General features: G+C 44.7%; 1 long non-coding RNA gene across 2 annotated transcripts in view; it reads left to right on the top strand.

The window, feature by feature from the left end:
* The window catches only part of LOC149455953 (uncharacterized), a 528,482-nt gene extending 512,568 nt beyond the window's left edge, over positions 1–15,914 (top strand). For both annotated transcript variants that reach the window (XR_016313983.1, XR_016313982.1), the window contains one exon: positions 14,551–15,914. This is a non-coding gene — a long non-coding RNA (uncharacterized LOC149455953). The remainder of the gene's footprint in view (positions 1–14,550) is intronic.
* Positions 15,915–17,545: the final 1,631 nt, after the last annotated feature.

The raw sequence follows: 17,545 nt of genomic DNA, 5'->3' as shown, positions 1-17,545 counted from the left end.
CTCGGTCAGACACCTGGCAGTCTCGGTCAGACACCTGGCAGTCTCGGTCAGACACCTGGCAGTCTCGGTCAGACACCTGGCAGTCTCGGTCAGACACCTGGCAGTCTCGGTCAGACACCTGACAGTCTCGGTCAGACACCTGACAGTCTCGGTCAGACACCTGACAGTCTCGGTCAGACACCTGACAGTCTCGGTCAGTCACCTGGCAGTCTCGGTCAGTCACCTGGCAGTCTCGGTCAGTCACCTGGCAGTCTCGGTCAGTCACCTGGCAGTCTCGGTCAGTCACCTGGCAGTCTCGGTCAGTCACCTGGCAGTCTCTGCTCAATCTCGGTCAGTCACCTGGCAGTCTCTGGTCAGCCTTTCAGCTCTCCCCCCCCCCCCCAGTAGGCATGGAGATCACTCACCGGGCGGGGCGGAGACCGAGGGGGGAGGAGGGCCATGTATTGCCCTCGCAGCCGCATTTTCCTTCCCTCTTCTACCTCTGTGAGAGAGATCCCTGTCTCCCCTGGACACTGCCGTCCTCCGGGATCATCTCTCAGACCTGGCTCCCCACTGCCATCCACTGAGGAGAGCTCTGACCATCAGAGCAGCCTATAGCCTGGCCGGGCGCACTGGATGCTGGGAGTTGTAGTCCTTCCCCTGAACAGCCTACCGGGATTGTAGTTCGGGGTCGTGGGGGAAGGACTACAACTCCCAGCATGCAGTGTGCCCGGCCAGGCTATAGGCTGCTCTGATGGTCGGAGCTCCCGGAGCTCTGCAGTGGATGGTGGTGGGGAGCCAGAGCTGAGAGATGATTCCGGATGACCGCAGTATCCAGGGGAGGCATGATACTCCCACTCCTCACTGGATTCCTGCTGTATTGACATCAAAGACGACCCTTCTTCCGAGGCGCGGCGCTGCCCCCCTGTATACTGCCGTCTTAGGCAAGTGCCTAGTTTGCCTCGCGGCAAATACGCCCATGGGTATATGTACCGGAATTTTTATATTTTCTTTTATAGTAGTAACGGCGACGATCAGCGACTTATAGCGGGACTGTGGCGGGCATTCTGACACTGGGTGGGTATTGACTAACTGCCACTGACATCCCCAGTGACACTAATACAGTGATCAGTGTTAATAGAACGCACTGACATTGTACTAATGTCATTGATCAGGAAGGGATTAACATCTAGGGCAGTGATGGCGAACCCGTGGCACGCGTGCCACAGCCGGCACGCCGAGCCTTATCTGTGGGCACGCCAGGAGAATCCAGCGGCGCGCTGTCTTCCCGGCTGTAGTGTGCGTGACAGCCGGGTCCCAAGTGCGCATGCACAAGAAGCAGTGCTCTTTGTGAATGGTAAGGCGGTACCTGGGACACATGACAGATCCCAGAAGTCGCCGGACCAATCACAAAGCGCAGCGCTTCTCGCGCATGCGCACTGGGCATCCGGCTGTCCGACGAGCGCCCACACTACAGAAGCCGGGAAGACAGCGCGCGGCTGGATAAAGGAACAGGTAAGATAAAAAAAAAACTCTGCGGAAGTAAGAGCAGGTACCTGTCAAATTCAGGTACCCGCTCCCCCTCCCTCCCCAAAGGTCAGCAGTCATCTCTGTACTGTCTGCAGTCTCTGGTCATCCCTGTGCTGTCCGCAGTCTCTGGTCATCCCTGTGCTGTCCGCAGTCTCTGGTCATCCCTGTGCTGTCCGCAGTCTCTGGTCATCCCTGTGCTGTCCGCAGTCTCTGGTCATCCCCTGTACTGTCCGCAGTCTCTGGTCATCCCTGTACTGTGTCCGCAGTCTCTGGTCATCCCTGTGCTGTCCGCAGTCTCTGGTCATCTCCTGTACTGTGTCCGCAGTCTCTGGTCATCCCTGTACTGTGTCCGCAGTCTCTGGTCATCTCCTATACTGTGTCCGCAGTCTCTGGTCATCCCTGTACTGTGTCCGCAGTCTCTGGTCATCCCTGTACTGTGTCCGCAGTCTCTGGTCATCCCTGTACTGTCCGCAGTCTCTGGTCATCCCTGTACTGTGTCCGCAGTCTCTGGTCATCCCTGTACTCTCTGCAGTCTCTGGTCATCCCTGTACTGTCCGCAGTCACTGGTCATCCCTGTACTATGTCCGCAGTCTCTGGTCATCCCTGTACTGTCCGCAGTCTCTGGTCATCTCCTGTACTTTCCGCAGTCTCTGGTCATCCCTGTACTGTCCGCAGTCACTGGTCATCCCTGTACTGTGTCCGCAGTCTCTGGTCATCTCCTGTACTGTGTCCGCAGTCTCTGGTCATCTCCTGTACTGTGTCCGCAGTCTCTGGTCATCCCTGTACTGTGTCCGCAGTCTCTGGTCATCTCCTGTACTGTGTCCGCAGTCTCTGGTCATCTCCTGTACTGTGTCCGCAGTCTCTGGTCATCCCTGTACTGTCCGCAGTCTCTGGTCATCCCTGTACTGTCCGCAGTCTCTGGTCATCTCCTGTACTGTCCGCAGTCTCTGGTCATCTCCTGTACTGTCCGCAGTCTCTGGTCATCTCCTGTACTGTCCGCAGTCTCTGGTCATCTCCTGTACTGTCCGCAGTCTCTGGTCATCCCTGTACTGTCCGCAGTCTCTGGTCATCTCCTGTACTGTGTCCGCAGTCTCTGGTCATCCCTGTACTGTCCGCAGTCTCTGGTCATCCCTGTACTGTGTCCGCAGTCTCTGGTCATCCCTGTACTGTGTCCGCAGTCTCTGGTCATCCCTGTACTGTGTCCGCAGTCTCTGGTCATCCCTGTACTGTGTCCGCAGTCTCTGGTCATCCCTGTACTGTCCGCAGTCTCTGGTCATCCCTGTACTGTCCGCAGTCTCTGGTCATCCCTGTACTGTGTCCGCAGTCTCTGGTCATCCCTGTACTGTCCGCAGTCTCTGGTCATCCCTGTACTGTGTCCGCAGTCTCTGGTCATCCCTGTACTGTCCGCAGTCTCTGGTCATCTCCTGTACTGTCCGCAGTCTCTGATCATCTCCTGTACTGTCCGCAGTCTCTGGTCATCCCTGTACTGTCCGCAGTCTCTGGTCATCCCTGTACTGTGTCCGCAGTCTCTGGTCATCCCTGTACTGTTAATTAGTTTGCACTACTGTACGAGTTGTTTTTTCTAAACCAAAAGCTCGATATTCAGGTTTCATTGCAGTGTTGGCACTTTGAAAGAAATAAGTTGGTTTTGGGTTGCAGTTTGGGCACTCGGGCTCAAAAAGGTTCGCCATCACTGATCTAGGGTGATCAAAGGGTTAACAGTGTGCCGTGTGCTGTTTTACATGATGTGTTGTGTGTATTTTACTAGGGAGACATGCTGCTGTGTATTTCTCTGCTGTGCACTGATTGAACTGTCATGAACCTAACCCATTGATGACAGTTCAAAGGAAACATTTGCATTTAAGAAAAACAAAAATGTTTTACCTACTTGCCACACGCCTGTCAACAATGTACCGATGAGTGGTGGCTCTGGGCAAAGCAATGTACTGGTACTTGATTGTGGGCCAAAGCAATTTATATGCACAACAATTCATAGCCGCCCACCCAAATTCAGCTCTTGCCAGACAATTCGCATGGAAACCTATCACGGTTTCTGAATTTAAAACTTTTTTTGGCCTAATCATCAACATGAGCATTACAAAAAAGAATGAATTGGGGTCATATTGGTTCACAGACCTGATTCATCATATGTTCGTGTTCTCTGCTGTTACATATATGCCCAACAAGGACCAGCAATGTACTGGTACATCACTGGACTTTGAGTGCTTATACCAGGATGATGCCTGCAGCTACAGGCTGTTAAACTGTTAAATATTAAACTGTTTTAATACCTACACCGTTCACCTGATTTGGATTAAATACCCTCAAATTAAAGCTGACAGTCTGCAGTTAAAGCACATCTTGTTCGTTTCATTTCAAATCCATTGTGGTGGTGTATAGAGCCAAATATGTTAGAATTGTGTTGATGTCCCAATATTTATGGACCTGACTGTATTTTAGCAATCAGAGATAGATCTGTTTATAGTTTTAATATAAAGGTCTATGAAGAATGTATAAGTGTAATATATAATCACCCTGCAGATGTTTTACCTTGGAGGCTTGGTTTTTGAAGTCTTCGGTCTGTGACTGCCCACTCCCAATGTATCAGCAGCTTGACAGCTAATACATGTATATTCAGACATGTTGATAGTACCATGGTAATGATGTGTTGAGATTGGCCATAGATAGATAGAATGTCATCCCACCACGCTGAAAATATTCCCAGGGGTTTAAATGTTTCATACAAGCTCATACTGTATAGTATATCTCACATACAGTCTCCATAAGGCGGATGCCGTGTTTGCAACATAGACCCTGAAGGGTCTATCATTTTTATCATAGGTGTATTTTAAATGAGAGAGACAGAATATCAACAAAGAATCCAGAAAAAAACACATGATACAAATGTTTTAAATGGAGTTGCAGTTCAGTGAGTAAAATAATTATTTGATCCCCAAGCAAAACATGACTTAATACTTGGTGGAGAAATCCTTGTTGGCAAGCACAGAGGTAAGACGTTTCTAGAAGTTGATTACCAGATTTTGCACACATCTCAAGAGGGATTTTGGTCCACTTTTCTACAGATCTTCTCTAAATCCTTAAGGTTTCTAGGCTGTCGCTTGGCAACTTAAAGTTTCAGCTCCCTTCATAAATTTTCTACAGGATTAAGGTCTGGAGACTGGCTAGGCCACTTCATGACCTCGATGTGCTTCTTCTTGAGCCACTCTGTTGTTGCCTTGGTAGGTTTTGGGTCATTGTCATGCTGGAAGGCCCATCCACGATCCATCTTCAGTATTCTGGATGAGGGAAGAAGGTTCTCATCCAAGATTTTACAATACATGGCCCTATCCATTGGCCCTTCAATGTGGCAAAGTCGGCCTGTACCTTTAGCAGAGAAACAGCCCCAAAGCATAATGTTTCCACTTCTGTGCTTGACTGTAGGGATGATGTTCTTAGAATCATAGTCAGCATTTTTCTTCCTCCAAAAACTGCGGGTTGAGTTAAAGACAAAGAGCTCAATTTTGGGCTCATCTGACCATAGCATTTTCTCCCAATCCTTCTCTGAATCCTTTAGATGTTCGTTGCCAAACTTCAGACAGGCCTATACTGTACATGTGCCTTCTTGAGGAGGTGGACCTTGCGGGTGCTGCAGGATTTCAATCCACGGCGGCGTATTGTTTTACCGATGGTTTGTTTGGTGACTGTGGCCCGAACTGCCTTGAGATCATTCACAAGCTCCTCCCGTGTAGTTCTGGGCTGATCCCTCACTTTTCTCATAATCATCCTTACCCCATGAAGCAAAATCTTGCATGGAGCTCCAGACCGAGGGCGATTGATGGTTATTTTGTATTTCTTCCATTTGCGAATAGTCGCTCCAACATTTGTCTCCATCTTATCAAGCTTCTTGCTGATGGTCTTGTAGCCCGTTCCAGCCTTGTGCAGGTCTACAATCTTGTCCCTGACGTCCTTTGACAGCTCTTTGGTCATTTGCCCATGGTGGTGAGGTTTGAATGGAATAAAGAGATTCTGTGGACAGGTGTCTTTTAACGTGTTGTTAGGAGCACCTTCTTAAATTGACAGGACTAACCTGTGTAGCACATAACCAGTCTGTGGGAGCCAGAATTATTGTTGGTTGGTAGGGGATCAAATACTTATTTTACTCACTGAACTGAAACTCAATTTATAACACATGTATCATGTGGTTTTTTTTTTCTGGAGTTTTGGTTGGTATTCTGTCTCTATCCTTTTAAAATACATCTATGATAAAAATGATAGACCCTTCATTTCTTTGTAAGTGGGCAAACTTACAAAATCTGCAGTCGATCCAATAATTATTTCCCCCACTGTAATTGCAGAAGAAATATCCATTTGCTATCCATCCATTGCTTTGCTTTTCAGTCTCTGGCAATCAAGAATTTTCTTTTTACTGTATATTAGTTAGGAATTCATCGATTTGTGAGGAATTCCAACATTGATTGAACCAAAATCAGTCTGCATGACAGCTACTAAGAACGACCTTTACAGTAGATGTACGCAAGAGCGAAGATATGTTTTGCATGTGTGTGTGTTAACTGACATTTATTGTTGGGTCAGGTTATTTTTGATGACCTCCTATATGGAGGACTTTTGTTTAACTGTGAACGTCTGTTAACAAATGCTATTGACTGTAATTACTATACCGGGATTCTTTCTAATTTTTCTTGCTGTATCTGTACAGTACTTGCCCTGCATTTCTTACCCTTGCTGCAAGTGCATTGCAGCCCGCATTTACCTTACAGTTGATGTTTATGATTATTATTGGTTTGAGTATCAATTCATTTCAATGTAATGTTAATGCTTCCTTCACAACTGCACATACTACTTTTTTTCACTCCCCTGTCAGTATGTTTATCTGCCAGAAGTTGGGTAAGGGAGTCCGCACACTGGTCCGCACACTGGTGTGAATAAGCCCTGTTTATAGTCTTTTTTTTTTCTTTTTATACCGTATACACTATTGTAAATATTTGTATATATACAGATCAGAGAGCACTAATTATTGCTTAATAAAAATGCTTATAGTTTACTAACAAGTCTTTACAAGTCCTTATTTTTCATTTCTAATGCATCATATTTATGGAAAGAAAAGGTTCATATACTATTCAAATGATTGCTTGTATTAGTTATGCAGTTGTTTTCTACATGTAGCATGTCTTGAAAAGATGGGATAGAAAGGTCAGATTCATAATCCCTAGGTACAAAAGAGATTGCACTGATGCTAGTCTGGTAAATATCATCTGGGAAAAATAAATCACTTGTATGAAATTTGGGAAAGAAGTGTAAAATGGATCATTCATAAAACTACACATGGGTTAGTATATTTACAGCAAATGTGTAGCCTTTACGTATATCCCTAGATAGATCCATAGATTTTATCCAGTTTTTCTTACTGGCGGGACTGTTTTAATTAGGAATAAGGTCAGAAACATACTGTTTGATTTGGTGATCACTGTCACCGGGATTAGAAGGGAGGTAAAATATAAAATTTTGGGTTGCTGTTAGAATAGAAATAGAGGGAAAATATTCCAACTGGTACTCTTGTTTAGTTATTTATTACAGGTACTTATATAACGCCATCAATTTAAGCAGTGCTTTACATATATATTGTACATTCACATCAGCCCTAACCCTCAAGGGGCGTACAATCTAAGGTCCCTAACTTACATTCATACATACTAGGGCCAATTTAGACAGGATCCAATTAACCTACCAGCATGTCTTTGGAGTGTGGAAGGAAATCGGATTACCCGGAGGAAACCCATGCAGACACAGGGAGAACATGCAAACTCCAGGCAGGTGGTACCTTGGTTGGGATTTGAATCAATGACCATAGAACTGCCAGGCGGAAGGGCTATCCATTTAGCCACTGTGCTACCCAGTTCTTGTTCAAATGACATCTGTCTAATAAGGAGCTTTCCTTACTTTGAGTAGATTTCTTCTCGCTTCTTTTTGTAGTTGCAGAACAGAAAGTTAAAAGAAATCTCCTCCATAGGACTCCCGTGGTCACAAACGGCACTGGGGGTTTTAATCATTCCTTATGCTATCCAAAAATGAAAAAAAGATTTGGCTTTTGACGTACTTTGAATAGCTGAATACATACAGACATAACCACAAATATATGGAACAGAAGCAACAGATAACATATACTTTATGCTGAATGTACACTAATGCATTGTGTATTTACGGCCTTATCTTGTACTTGAAGAACAACATGGCAGACCAAAATAGGATGATCTTCACAAGTAATATACATAAGAGAGATATGCCGCTCGGTAGCTCAATGGACTGATGAGTACAACAGCTGAAAAAATTATAATTCAAAAAGGAACTGTTTATTACAAGAAGCTTCTGCACAGAGGCAAAACTGACTGCACAGATCTAGAAAAGATACACAAAGCACAGAATTCAGGTAAGAATACCTCTTCTATTAGGCCTCTTGCACATGGTACTGATGTGTGAGCATCTGGGGTTTTTTAAACGTAATTTCATGGGCTTGTTTTGCACATATTCGTGCGTATTTATGCGCATATGTGCGCGCATTTGCAAATTCACATGTATGCACATTTGCGTGTACAATATACTCTTATTAAAAATTCATTAATATTTATGCTCATATGTGCAGATTAGTGCGGATTTGCGCATATTTGTGAGCATGTTTGCACGGGCGACGTAAATTACTGACCAAAAATGCAGATTTTCCTATTTTTTTGCTTACCGAGGAATATGCGGCTCTTAATTACGTGCCAATGTAATGTGCACATTGTAAATAATGGGCTACATTTTACCTCCATAGAAAACTCCCACTGTACTGCGCTTTTTCAAGCTGCAGTGTGCAAGAGGCCTCAAGATAATCTTTGCCTGTCCCGGGAATTTAGCTTTGAAGTGTACCTGTGCTTTACCCACGCAGGGAAAAGTAACAGGTTCACTTAGTTGCCCCCTTTCCAAGCATTCCTTTTCTTCCACAGCTTTGTTCAGCCTCCAGACAAAAAGAACGATAATGAAGAAATGGCAAACCCAAATATTCCTGACTTTAGGGATGGACTTTATATGAATAGGCCATATCACAAATTCCTGGGGTGTGCACACCTTGCTGCCCTCAAATGATCGGGAAAGTCCAAGTATACTAAGTGGAGAGAAACAGAGGACGCACCGGCCTAGTGCACTACCTTAAAAATGTATTTATTAAATGATAAAAGTGGGTATTGTACTCACAAAATGACAATACAGTCAAAGGCACATCGTGAGAAAACAACTGTGTCCAATCCGCACTACGTGTTCGTCTGTAATGGGAACTCTGGACCTCCAAGAGCCTGACGCGTTTCGAGGTCTTGCCTCTTCCTCAGATCCAACAGACCAAACGTCTGTACCCTCTCTTATATATATGCTCACTAATGACAATAATAATAGTAGTATTAGTGGTAGTAGTGGTACTACCATGAATACTACTATTATTATCATTGATACTTCACCGTATGTACACCATACGGGCATGCGGTGCTGCATGGGAAGAACAACGCATGTATATTTATGGTCATTCATGTATGCCTCATGTTTTATTGTATTGTTTCTATGCAGCCAGATAGGACACATTGCATGTATGTGTTTTGCATTCATTTTGTCAGCGTCCTTTGTGACACCTCTCCCCGCCCCTGGGAGTGTCCAGGACGGCCCACACGTAACCTTTAATGACTCTTTAGTTGCCGAAACAGGGAGTCATTTCTAAACGTCCCCACGCATCCATTGCCTGTGCGCCCTCCCTGGGAGCATGCAGCACAGTAATCTGTGTCCACAGAGGAACACAGATCGATGTATGGGACCGCTGTGTGAGGTCCCGATTCATGTGATCAGTGATTGGCCGATCAGTGATCACATGAACAGTAGTAAGCAAGATGACACTTCCTGACATCATTGTTTACTACTTGTGAATTCTGTGAATGATCACAGAGCTCACATTCTACAAGCCTTGTACCATGTGACAAGCTGTGACCAATCACATCTCTCACAGTATTGCTCAATGGCTGCAGGAATGCAGTCCGTGAGGAGAAATGATTGCTTTTACAGCCTATATGGGTGTAAAAGTAATCCGTGTAAAAAAAAAATCTTCATCACCCACCACAAGTAGTACAGTGTCACTATGATGACACTGTAGTGCTAGGGTGGCAGTATGTACAAAAAATAAATAAAAGAAAATGTAAAAAAAATTTAGAAAAATTATAAAAACATTTTTATAAACTGATTTGGGTTTGTTTGTTTTTTTACCAAAAAGATAGCCAAATACATTTTGGCCAATATTTATGAAGCAAGATTATTTATTTGCAAAGTTTTATAAGAAAACGCTTTTTCATTTATATAGCAAACAAATAAAAATCCCAGAGGTGAATAAATACCACCAAAAGAAAGTGTTATCTGTCTCAAAAAAAATTCTAAAATTTCATTTGGGTACAGTGTTGCATGACCGCGTAATTGTCATTCAAAGTGTGACAGCACTGAAAGCTGAAAATCAGCCTGGACTGCAAGGGGGTGAAAGTGTCTGGACTTGAAGTGGTTAAAGAATGGGAAAATTGTTCTATGGCTTATTGGGCTACACAGAATAGAATGCATGAAGGAAAAACCTTAAGGCTTTAGAACCACTTTAATGCCAGATGTCTGAGTGTGATGATGATCCTCTGTCTTCAATAATTGATGAATGACTGACACAGAATAGACATGCAGCAAGTGATGTTCTTGATGGATGTGAATTTTTGATCTTGTTGACTCAAAGGGATTGATTTACTAAAGGCAAATAGGCTGTTGACTTTGCAAGGGAAGTTTCACTTTCCATGGAAAGCTTCCCTAGAGCTTAGTGAGTGTGGTGAAATTTCACGTTGCAAAGAATGCCCAATTGCGTGCAAGGAAAATGAAAAAAAAAAAGCATTTTTGCTTGCCCATGATTGGTTGATGGAAGTCAGCAGAGCTTCACCTCATTCATTATACTCTGGAGAAATTTCCCATGCAAAGCGCATCTTCTCTTGTATGTAAATTCAGCAGCCTATTTGCCTTTAGTAAATCAACCCCAGTGACCCAGAACTCAGGTACTGAAAATAGAGGATCAGTCTGACAACCAAAAAACTAGCATCTTCAGGAGAGCAATAGCCTATACCTTTCTCTCCTGACAGGTTTCCTTTAAGGCCATGCCTATAATGGAACTCCGTGTGGGTGACCAGGAAGGATGGAACATGTTTGTTATTTTTTTAAAAATCTACCTTTAACCACTTTCCCTCCAGAGGATTTATCCCCCTTCCTGACAAGGCCTCTTTTTGCTATTCTGCGCTGCACTATTTCAACAGATAATTGCGCGGTCATGCAATGCTGTACCCAAACAAAATTTGCGTCCTTTTTTCACACAAATAGAGCTTTCCTTCGGTGGTATTTGATCACCTGTGCGCTTTTTATTTTTCGCGCTATAAACAAAAAAAGACTAAAACTTTTGAAGAAAAATTATATTTCTTACTCTTGGCTATAAAAAATATATAAAAAATATATAGTAAACTCAAATAAATAAAATTTAGGCCAAAATGTGTTCTGCTACATGTTTTTGATAAAAAAAATCCCAATAAGTGTATATTGATAGTTTGTAGACGCTATAACTTTCACACAAAGCAATGGTATAGATAATGGAATTTACGCCAATTTTTGCTATATAGCGCTGCACTAGTTTAACTGAGAATTGCGCGGTCGTGCAATACAGTACATAAATGAAATTCCTTTTTTCACACAAATAGAGCTTTCTTTCAGTGGTAGTTGATCACCTTTTTAAAAAAAAAAACAATATTTTTTATTTCTGTTATAAAAAATATCCAAAAAACTCAAAATTCGTCATAAATTTAAGCCAAAATGTATTCTGCTACATGTTTTTGGTAAAAAAAATCCCAATAAGTGTATATTGATTGCTTTGTGTGAAAGTTATAGCGTCTACAAACTATGGTATAGATAATGGAATTTACGCAGCTTTTACTTTTTAACTGCCCATCACATTTCATGAGGTGCTAAAATACCAGGAAAGAACAAACACCCCCAAATGACCCCTTTTCAGAAAGTAGACACCCTAAGCTATCTGCTGAGAGGCATATTGAGGTCATGGAAGAGTTTTTTTTTTTTCCAGAAAGCCTTACCTTGTAAAAGCAGCTGCTCCCCATCCCAAGAACCGCTGAATTCCTTTTCCCAGCTTGCAGTCAAATGATCTGTCATGGCTCTTCTGCATCCTACGGTGTACTCTTCACTTTTTGTTTATTAAAGTGCATGCTTCACAGCACTGAACTTGGGCCCCAGGTCAGTAGATGTGCAAGATTCTGCTGAAAGGACCCCAGGGGTATGAAAAAAGAGAAGGTATGCTGTATCTGATATTGATAGGAAGGCATGCTTGCTTGATCTGCATTGTCTTATTAAGGGGTTCATGTTGAATGAACATGGGTCAGAGAACTGAGATTTAAAGCAGAACTACACTGCCAAAAGCCAAAAATGCTATTACCGTATTTTTCGCTTCATGAGACGCACCTGACCATAAGACGCACCTAGGTTTTAGAGGCAGAAAACAGGAAGAAAAAAAAATTGACCAGAGACTGCAGACACAGTACAGGGGATGACCAGAGTCTGCGGACACAGTACAGGGATGACCAGAGACTGCGGACACAGTACAGGGATGACCAGAGACTGCGGACACAGTACAGGGATGACCAGAGACTGCGGACACAGTACAGGGGATGACCAGAGACTGCGGACACAGTACAGGGGATGACCAAAGTCTGCGGACACAGTACAGGGATGACCAGAGACTGCGGACACAGTACAAGGATGACCAGAGACTGCGGACACAGTACAGGGATGACCAGAGACTGCGGACACAGTACAGGGATGACCAGAGACTGCGGACACAGTACAGGGGATGACCAGAGACTGCGGACACAGTACAGGGATGACCAGAGACTGCGGACACAGTACAGGAGATGACAGAGACTGCGGACACAGTAGAGAGGATGACCAGAGACTGCGGACACAGTGCAGGGGATGACCAGAGACTGCAGACACAGTACAGGAGATGACCAGAGACTGCGGACATAGTACAGTAGTACAGGAGATGACCAGAGACTGCGGACATAGGACAGGGATGACCAGAGACTGCGGACACAGTACAGGGATGACCAGAGACTGCAGACACAGTACAGGGGATGACCAGAGTCTGCGGACACAGTACAGGGATGACCAGAGACTGTGGACACAGTACAGGGGATGACCAGAGACTGCAGACACAGTACAGGGGATGACCAGAGACTGCAGACACAGTACAGGGATGACCAGAGACTGCGGACACAGTACAGGGGATGACCAGAGACTGCGGACACAGTACAGGGGATGACCAGAGTCTGCAGACACAGTACAGGGATGACCAGAGACTGCGGACACAGTACAGGGATGACCAGAGACTGCGGACACAGTACAGGGATGACCAGAGACTGCGGACATAGTACAGGAGATGACCAGAGACTGCGGACACAGTACAGGGATGACCAGAGACTGCGGACACAGTACAGGAGATGACCAGACACTGCGGACACAGTAGAGAGGATGACCAGAGACTGCAGACACAGTACAGGAGATGACCAGAGACTGCGGACATAGTACAGTAGTACAGGAGATGACCAGAGACTGCGGACATAGGACAGGGATGACCAGAGACTGCGGACACAGTACAGGGATGACCAGAGACTGCGGACACAGTACAGGGATGACCAGAGACTGCGGACACAGTACAGGGATGACCAGAGACTGCGGACACAGTACAGGGATGAGCAGAGACTGCGGACAGTAGAGGAGATGACCAGAGACTGGGGACAGTACAGGAGATGACTGCTGACCTTTTGGGGAGGGGGGGAGCGGGTACCTGAATTTGACAGGTACCTGCTTCTACTTCCACGGAGTTGTTCTTTGATCTTACCTGTTCCTCTATCCAGCCGTGCGCTGTCTACCCGGCTTCTGTAATGGCGCTCGGCAGACAGCCGGATGCCCAGTGCGCATGAGCGAGAAGCGCTGCACGTTGTGATTGGTCCGGCGGCTTCTGGGATCTGTCATGTGTCCCAGGTACCGCCTTCCCATTCACAAAGAGCACCGCTTCTTGCGCATGCGCACTTGGGACCTGGCTGTCACACACACTACAGAAGCCGGGAAGACAGCGCGCAGCTGGATAGAGGAACAGGTAAGGTCCCACTGCAGAGCTGAGCGGCCGGCCCAGTATTCTGACACGGCGGATGTGGAAATACCGGACCGGCCGCTCCATATTCGATCCATAAGACGCACTGACATTTTCCCCCCTTTTTTGGGGGGAAAATACGGTAATTCATTTTTAATATTCAAAGCAAACTCCCCCATCCATCCATGTCTCTATGCTTTATTTTGCTGAGAAATCACTGATAAAAACACCTCTTAGCATTTCTGGCTGAGGCCATCTTGAGTAAGGGCAGGTAATTAATGTAGCATTTACTTCCTGGAATCCATCTGCCCTTGGCTCAGGCCAGCAGGCAGGAGGATGCATTTAGCTGAGAAAAGTCTCTCTCCCCTTCTGAAGATTCATGGTATGTATGACACCATTTTGCCTAGGCCTGGAAAACAGGAAGTAACTGAAGAAATGTTCAAAACAAGTAAATATGAGATACTTTTCCTATCGTAAGGATTAAAAATAGTAATGGTTGATTAAGAGAGTAAAATTCCCCTTTAAATGCAGCACTGCAAATTTCTTTGCCTGTATAAATGTTAATCAGACTATGCTGTCACTGGACAAATAAACTGCACCTCAATAATTTGTGTCTGAGGGTGAATTGTCTGGCACAGTTATTTTTGACCTATAACAGCCTTCCGTTGTCATGCTGGCAAAAAGTATTTGTGCGACCATTCTGCCCACAGCCACTTTAATAAATGAGACCCTATATAGTGATCACTGTATGAACTATAGTAATACTGATTTTTGCTTTTCAGTGCTCTGGTCACATGGTGTCAAGTTCACAATTCGGATCCCGCGGTGAATACACGACTTGGTGAGCTCCTATCTGCCGTCTGCCAATACGAGGACCAAATTGTCCGGGGCCTGTCTTCTGTTCACCAGGTTGTTCATCCCTCGGAGTTATCAAGCTGTATGGATGACATGGGACTCAGCAACCATACACATGAGCCCAGTAATGACTCGTGCTGCAGGCCAAGGCTGTTGCGGCAAGCAGGAGTGTCTTCCTTCTTCCTTTCCAAAGTGTAGGACTATACAGGAGCTGAATAATGTCATGAAACATGAACTTGGTCGTATGTTAAAAGACGTTCGCTCTATAGTTCAACAGATAAACATGACTTCGGATCTGCTTTGTTATTTGCAAACTCTTGAAATTAAGTATTCATTGATTTGAAGATTTTTTTTTTTTTTAGAGAAATTTTTTTTTTTTTTTTTTTTTTTAGTTTTACCCACCATGGTAAAACAGTTATAATTTGTTTATTTATAGAACCCAATACTGATGATTGGTATTGGCACTTGCGTGAGCCTGTAGGCGATCCAGCACTCTCCTCACAGGGACTCAGGCAGAAGCGGGAGCCATTGGCTACTGTTGCTGTCAATCAAACTCTGAGGAGGTAGCAGGGGGTGGAGGCTGAGCTGCACTGTGTCACTGGACACACAGCCAGACTCGAGATCAAGCCCACAGGTGTGCCCCCATAGCAAGCAGCTTGCTAGGGGGCACACAATAAAGAGATTCTGGAGTGCCAGCAAAGGACCCCAGAATATAAGGTTCACGCCGCTATGTGCAAAACCACTGCACAGAACAGGTAGGTATAAACCTGTTAATAAAAAAAAAATCCAGCCTTTCCAAAAACTTAAAAATGTATTTAGGAATATCGCTGTGTCTTCTCTCCCAGCACCCCTACTCTGCCTAAATGTTTGGCTGTTTTCATTGATCAAAACTCAGAGTTTGGACTCTCACTGCTAATCCCATACTTTGGCTTTGAGACTACCAGGAAGTGCTGAAATGTTACCAATCAGATAAGCCTAGCATTTGGGTGGAGTGAAAACACTGAAAGTGTGTGGCTACACTTCATATCATCATTTGTATTTTTTTTTTATAGTGATAGTGGCATTTTAACCACTTAAGCTCAGATTGTACCCCCTTCATGACCAGGGTATTATTTGCTATGCGGCACTGTGCTACTTTAACTGGTAATTGAGCGGTCCTGCAAAACTGTGTGCAAATGAAATTTATCATATTTTCCCACAAATAGAGCTTTCTTTTGCTGGTATTTGATCACCACTGGGTTTTTCATTTTTTATTATACAAACAAAAAAAGACTAAAAATTTTGAAGAACCACAATTTTTTACTTTCTGCTATAAAATCTATCCAATAAAAAAAAAAAATAAAATTTCTTATAAATTTAGGCCAAAATGTTTTCTGTTACATGTCTTTGGTAAAAATAAAAATCCCAATAAGTGTATATTGATTGGTTTGTGTGAAAGTTACAGCACCTACAAACTATGGTATATATAATGGAATTTAGGCAGCTATAGACGCTATACTGGTAATGCTACTTATAGTAGGAATGTGATAGTGTGGAGGGCAATCTGACACTAAGTGGGAACTGACTGACATCACCAGTGAAACTACTGCAATGATCCGTGCCAATAATATATGATATCACTTTAATAATGATCAGGGCTTTTTTTCTCAGAGGAAAGGTGGTGGAACTCCCCCACCCAAACCTGGCCACGCCCCCATCAAACCCTAGGACCACCCTTTAGAGAACAGGAATGCAAGTAAAATTTGGGAGGGGCTATAAAAGTAAATGTATGGAATTAACACCGCCCCCCCCCCCACATTAGTAAGAATAGCGAGTAACACTGCCCCCCCCCACATTAGCAAGAAAAGCGAGAAAAATTGTATCGCCGCTCCTTACCTGATGCTGACGATCCGCGCTATGGTAGGATCGACGAGCAGAGGGCGTGATGACGTCAGCGCGCACCGCCGGGTGTACTAAGATACACCTTTCCTATGGGGGTGGCCGCGCGCCCCCGATGTTTACACGCTGGCGGTAGAGGGGGGGGGGTGAAGCGTGCATGTCCCCGCTCACCGGCTGTGAGCAGCGGCAGTGACAGGTGCCGGGCACGCGCAAGCATGACATAAACAAGCCGCGTCCGGCACCTGTCACTTTCGCTGCTCTGCATAGCTTGTCAGCTCTGCAGAGGCAGTCGGTGAGCGGGGACAAGAAGAAAAAGGTGGCGGAACGCAGTACCGCCGCGTTCCGGCAGAAAGAAAGCCCTGATAATGATGCTAGCTGAGAAGAGGTTTATATCTAATGGAAATCAATGAGTTAACGGTGTGCCTATCAATGTGTAATATGGGCTGCTTTTCCTAAGCGATGTGTTTGTTTTTTCTCCTGCGAAGCAGGGAGAAAAACAGGCACGTTGCTGCTCTCTGTTCAGAGCCTTGTGTTCTTAGTAAAGGGCTCTGAACTGTCTTTCGCTAAGCCAATCAGCAGGCCTGGCCATAAATCATTGGCCAGGACCTGATGATCAGCTTGCGCTGCAAAGGACAGCACTGAAGGGGCAGTGGGCGCGCCCCTTACCCTGAAATGCCAGATCACGTACATGTACGTGATCTTGCGCAGTGGGGCTGCTCTGCAGCAGTAAAACTGCAGTAGGTGGTCAGCAACTGGTTAAAGCAGGATGAGCACAGACATGTAACACATTAAAAGCATGTACATCAACATGACACATTAAAACAGATATTGACACGCACCAACTCAAATGCTTAAATGATTTATTTAGACTTGCAACTGTGCTAAAGCAGAGCTATAAGCCAAACCCTTTTTAGCAATTTGGACAGAGTAAGTGAGAGTTATAACCCCTGCTGGGTTTTGTTTTTTTGCAATCTCTTTTCCATTGTGAAGATTTCCCTTCAATTCCTGTCCCAGAGACAAAAAAGGAAGTGATGGGGAATACCT

Source organism: Staurois parvus, unplaced genomic scaffold, assembly GCF_062004578.1.
Source record: "Staurois parvus isolate SC_StPar_1 unplaced genomic scaffold, SC_StPar_1.0 ptg000380l, whole genome shotgun sequence".
Taxonomy (NCBI): domain Eukaryota; kingdom Metazoa; phylum Chordata; class Amphibia; order Anura; family Ranidae; genus Staurois; species Staurois parvus.
The sequence above is the reverse complement of the archived record's forward strand: the minus strand, read 5'-3'. Positions and strand labels throughout refer to the sequence as shown.